Below are 5856 nucleotides of genomic sequence, written 5' to 3'. Positions count from 1 at the left end.
CATCAGGTAATCTATATGTTTCTTCCTAACTTATTTAAGGTATCTCTTATTCTTAAAAGTTGTACAGGCCTAGAAAATTGATGATTTATCTTATGGTTGGCCTACCAGTTGCTCACAATTACCATTAACTGTTGCCACTAGCCCTGAATGGACCAAAGTACTCGCTATTTCTAAGGAGTGGTGAGCCTTCAACTGACCTAAAAGCAACACTCCAAGAGCAATGAAAAACAAAACAGATCATCAAAATTCAAACAGTCCAAAGGCTAGTAGAAAAGGATCAGACAATGAGTGATAGTACCAGGTTGGTCGGGTCTGCAGCCTCAGTCCGCCTGGTGTCCGGAACTGCTGGCCGGCTCGATCCGGGTTTCGGGAGGGGAGGGGTGGGGGTTCGCCTTAAAGTCCCAGGCAACCAACCTGGGGGCCAAGGAGGAAGAACGGTGGGGATGCGAGGAGGTTCAGAAGGGTCGGGCCTGCAGCCTCAGTCCGCCTGGTGTCTGGAACTGCTGGCCAGCTCCTAATAAGACTTTCTAATACTAAACAAAACCCAACTCTTTTAAAGAGATTATTTTGCTTATGGGTGAAAAACACTAAAAGTAGGGGAACAGGATCTAAAAACTGGTGATCTTGGGGCCGGCAGGTGGCATAGTAGTTGAGGGCACTTGACAGCCACATGACTGACCACAGTTTGAGTCAGACCTGGCACCTTGCTTTCTCGCTTTCCCTCTCTCTCTTTCACTCAGTCCCTCTCTGGTCAAATGGAAATAAATAAATAAAATGAATAAAGTTAAATAAAATAATAATTTTAAAAATACTGTATTGTAATTATCTGCTTGGTTTTAAAATAAAAGACATCTTGACATGTGAAACTCAAATCAAATTTCAGAATCCAAAAGTGAACAAACCAAGCAATTTAAGGGAAAAAAAGATTCTTATGCTCTTTTTCTTTTTTTATAATTATTATTCCATTTATGTGAAATAGAAAAAGCAAATCATAAAGAAGTGAATTTGCAGGGTGGGAGAAAAGTATTCCACCAGGGATTTTTCTGAGTGATATACATAAAGTTAAATAAAATAATAATTTTAAAAATACTGTATTGTAATTATCTGCTTGGTTTTAAAATAAAAGACATCTTGACATGTGAAACTCTTAAGGGAAAAAAAAAAGATTCTTATGCTCTTTTTCTTTTTTATCATTATCATTCCATTTATATGAAATAGTCAGAAAAAGCAAATCATAAACAAGTGAATTTGCAGGGTGGGAGAAAAGTGTGCCACTTTTTCTGAGTGATATAAACATTCTAAAATTGGACTTTGGTCATAGTTGAACAACTATAAATTTACTAAAGCATATTGAATTATACACTAAAAATAGGTAAATATTGTGTCCAGCAGGTGGGCATAGTGTTAAGGCACTGGACTCCCACATGGCTTACCACAGTTTGAGTACATATCACATTAATTGAAAGTCATACTGAGTGAGTGTATGTGAGTGCCAAAAACTATTAGAAGAGAATAGAGAAGGAATTGCAACATGGCTATTTCCCCTGCAGTATGATCTCTCTTCCTCTTACTGACAAGTGCATACATCCTATAGCAGAAATCTCTCCCTCCCCCAAAGAAAACTCAGAAAAATGTCACAGTGTGTTCCTTAGTAAACCTTTCTTCAAAGTGGCTCTAGTACTACTAGAAACATCAATGTCAAAGATGCAAAAAATTTAATACTATTGTCTCAGAAAAAATAAAAATGAATAAAAGTATTATTCGTTGATGCAATTTTAGAAAGTATCTTAAATATATGAGCTTAATAAATGTTAAAAATAAAAATTTTAGGGGCCAACAGGAAGCATAATGGTTAAGGCACTTGGCTCCCTCATGGCCAAACACAGTTTGAGTTCGAGTCCTTGTTACTTGCTTTATCACATTTTTGTTTTCTCACAATCTCTCTCTCATGAACACACATGTTCTAATGTAAGTTTTTTAAAATAATAAAAAAGCAAAATTTGTTTAAGAATTGCTTTATTTAACATTTTTTTATTATTTATTTTATTTGGATTTGATCAGAGAGGGATAGAGTGAGAGAGAGAAAGAGAGAGAGAAGGCAAGCCACCAAGTCTGGGATTCAAACCATACTCAGCCATTTGGGACTCCAGCGCTCTTAATCACCATGCCATTTGCTAGCCCCAGTAAATGAATCTTTAAAAAGTAAATCAAATATAAACATACTAGGGGACAGCAGATTGTGTAGTGATTAAGGTCTTGTACTCCCACATGACTGAAGTTCAAGTCCTGGACCTAATAGTTTGAAAATTATATAAAGCATGCGTGCATGCATTCTCCATATCCCAGAAGAAGAATGGAGAAGAAATTGTGGCATGGCCATTCCCCCTGGGGGATGAGTTCTCACTTTTCCTTTCACTGTCTCGGTCTCCCTCTAGCAACTATACCTTTTCTATGACAAAAATTTTCAAAATAAATAGGTAAAAAATAAAAAATAAACATTTTACTATTTTGTCTATCTTGAAAAGTCTATATACTCAAAGCTATAGGTTTTATTTTTCTTTAAGAAAAAACTTTTCACTTTCAGCATTATAAACAAAACATTTTATAATGTACATAACAGCTTATGCAGTTTGTTCACAGTCCAAAGAACAGGACTTCTGAAATAAAAATTGCATTTTGCTTTAAATATTCCAAAACCCATTCATATCAACTTTTGATTTTCAATCTGCCTGATATACTATGGTATTTCTCTCTTAAGTGATTTTCAATCTGCCTGATATACTATGGTATTTCTCTACTAAGATAAACTTTGATCAGTGGCCAAAAACAAGAAGATAATGCTATCATCTGAGCAGTTCTTTTAGTATATTAGCTTTAAAGAAATACTATGTACTAATTGTTGGAAATTTTGCATTTAAGTAAATATAATTTAAGAGTTTATATATAGTGGCAATTGTGTTTCTTTTTTATAGAAAGAATTATTTAACTTTATTTATTTTATTTTTATTTGATCAGAGTGAGACAGAGCAAGAGAGAGAGAGAGAGAGAGGGAAAGTGAGAAAGCAAGCCACTAGGTCCAGGACTCGAACCATGTTTGGCCATGTGGGAGTCTAGCACCCTTTAACCACCATGCCACCTGCTGGCCTAATTGTATTTTTTATAAAATATTATTTATTGGACCAGCAGATGGCATAGTGGTTATGTAGCTAGACTTCCACATGACTGATCTGAGTCCCAGAGCCAGTGGTTTGAAAATCACACAAGGCATGTGTGTGTGCAGTCTCAAGATATCAAGACAATAGAGAGGGACTGTAACCTGGAAATCTGCCCTGGGGTGATTTCTTTTCCTCTCTCTATCTTTGTCTCTTTTTCTCTCTAGAGAGCACATGTACCCTACAGCAAAACTCTGTTAAGAATAATTTTTTTTAATAAATTTATCCTTTTTTAATTTTTCACGATTGGCCACTTACTGGATAAAAATATGTGATTAAGTTTAATTAAATTGGCATAAATGCTATGGCTAAGAAAGACAATGCAAATAAATTCAGGTATTTCTATTAAAGTTTTGAAATGGCCTCTCTCTAGTGGGTGCATGTGTTCTGTCACAGGTTGAGAAGCAATAATAATAATAAATAAATAAAACTTAATTAAATAAAATTAAATAATTACTTTAAGACTGTGTATATAAAAATCATATGACTCATGCATGTTTATACTTGGGTTACTTCCAAGATTAATTAATATTTGAATACTTAGGACAGAAGATGGCATAATGGTTACATCGCTGACCTCCTACATTGCCAACTGTAGTTCGAGTCCTGTACCTGGTATATTGAAACTCATGCAGGGTGTGTGTGTGTGTATATTTACAATCAGAAGAAGATAATAGAAGAGAAGGCATTGTGGTGTGGCCATACCCCCTTGGGGGTAATTTCTGTCTCTCTGACTCTCTTGGTCTCTCCAGTGAGTGTATGCACCCTGTAGGAAAAAAAAAATCTTTCTCTAAAAAAAATTCCAAACTCCAAAAATATGCCAAAACATTTTTTTTTTTTTTTTTTTTGGAGAGGTTTTCACTATAGGGCATGTGTGTTCACCAGACAGACAGAGAGAGAGAGAGAGACAGAAAGTGAGAACTCACTCCCTGGGGGGGATGGCCACACAGCAATCCCTTCTCCATTCTCCTCTCAGGATCTTGGGCATGCACTTACATGTGCCTGGTGTGAGTTTTAAGTCACCAGGTCTGGGACTAGAACCACAGTCGCCTACATGGGAGTCCAGGAACATAGCCATTACACTAACTGCTAGTCCCAATATGCCAAAATTTTAAAGTCTTAAACCTGAAACTTGGTTCAAAGAATTTTTGATACAGGATACTGAGCCTGCAGTAGGTTTCTATTCTTTTACCAGTTGTAGAGTTAAGGGAGGAAAAATCATTAGAATAGTTGTTCCTTTTTCTTCCTTAGCCTTTTATTCATAAAATATTAATATTTACCAATAAATAAAGAGGAAAGGCAAGAAACAAGAGGTTAACTTGCACTGGGGGTGGGGAAACTCAAGCCACAACAGAGTTGGCGGGGGGGGGGGAAAATCAAAAGCCACAACAGAGTCAAAGTTCTGTTACTCAGTAGGATGTGCTGTGGGGCTTCCAAGAGTCTACAGAGTGAAAGGCTTATCTTTCTTTTTGCAAAAGTTTCAAACACTCAGATGGGAGGCTGAAAGTAATGCCTGCTTCTATTTTTGCTATTCAACAATTTTTCTTGATCTTGTTCTCTGATACCATACATTCCAGATTGTTCATTGGATTTGTTATAAGATCCGTGAAAGGGGATTTCTTACTCATCGTTTGCCTGACGTCTTGGCATCTGTTCATCTTATCAAACAAAAAATTATATGCTCCAAAAATTCCCACACGTTCAGCTACTAAAATTTCTTTAAAGATCTTTTGTGCCAGTGGTTGTATAGTGTGGACCATCCTGAAATTCAAGCTTTCAAGGTTGCTAATTCTTCGGCATTTGTATTTTTGGAAGCTGCCGATTTCTTCTGTAGTTTATCACTTATCAATAATCACTTTCCTAGATGCATGGTCCTCACAGAATTTGTATATAAACTAATTAAAATTGTACTATTTCAAAATCATCCACATATCTAGTACCAATTCTTTGTTTTGTTTGTTTTTTGGAATTACTTACTTAATTTTTTATGCTTCTAATTTAACCAGAGAAGGAAAGAAAGAGAAAGGGAAGGAGAGTGAGAAAGAAAACCACTGGCTCAGGGCATCAAACCAAAGTTGACCATATGGGAATACAGCTTCTTAACCAACATGCCAACTGCCTGTCCCTGTTTTGTTTTGTGTTTTGTTTTATTTTGTTTTGTTTTGTTTTTAATTTTTAAATTTTTGCCATAGGGAGTATGTACTTACAGGAGAGGGAGACAGAAAGACAGTGAGAGAAAAAGTGAAAAATCATCACCCAGGAGGATAGCCATGACACAATCCATACTTCTTCATTCTCCTGGAATTCAAGCATGTGCACACACATGCCTGGTGTGATTTTTAAGCCACCAGGTCTGGGACTTGAACCATGGTAGGCCATTTGAGAGTCCAGTGTCTTAATTACTAATCAACTTCTCATTTTCAGTTCTTTGTTTTTTGTTTGTTTGTTTTTTAATTAAACACAAAAGTAATACATCCAATATCCTCTTCTAAGAACAGATTTGGGAACCACCAAATGGCATAATGAATACAACACTGGACTTCCACATAGTCAGATATGGTTTCAGTCCCAGACCCTGCAGCTTGCGGCTCACACCAGGCATGTGTGTGTGTGGGTGTGTGTGTGTGTGTGTGTGTGTGTGTGT

The 5856-nt window shown here is 36.4% G+C and overlaps 1 pseudogene; it reads right to left on the bottom strand.

The window, feature by feature from the left end:
• Positions 1-4700: 4700 nt before the first annotated feature.
• Positions 4701-4972, bottom strand: LOC102476643 (protein CEBPZOS-like; annotated as a pseudogene).
• Between the last annotated feature and the right edge of the window lie 884 nt (positions 4973-5856).

The sequence above is a fragment of the Tupaia chinensis genome, unplaced genomic scaffold (genome assembly GCF_000334495.1).
Source record: "Tupaia chinensis unplaced genomic scaffold, TupChi_1.0 Scaffold148019_1, whole genome shotgun sequence".
Lineage (NCBI taxonomy): Eukaryota > Metazoa > Chordata > Mammalia > Scandentia > Tupaiidae > Tupaia > Tupaia belangeri.
This window is presented reverse-complemented; position numbering and strand designations above follow the sequence as displayed.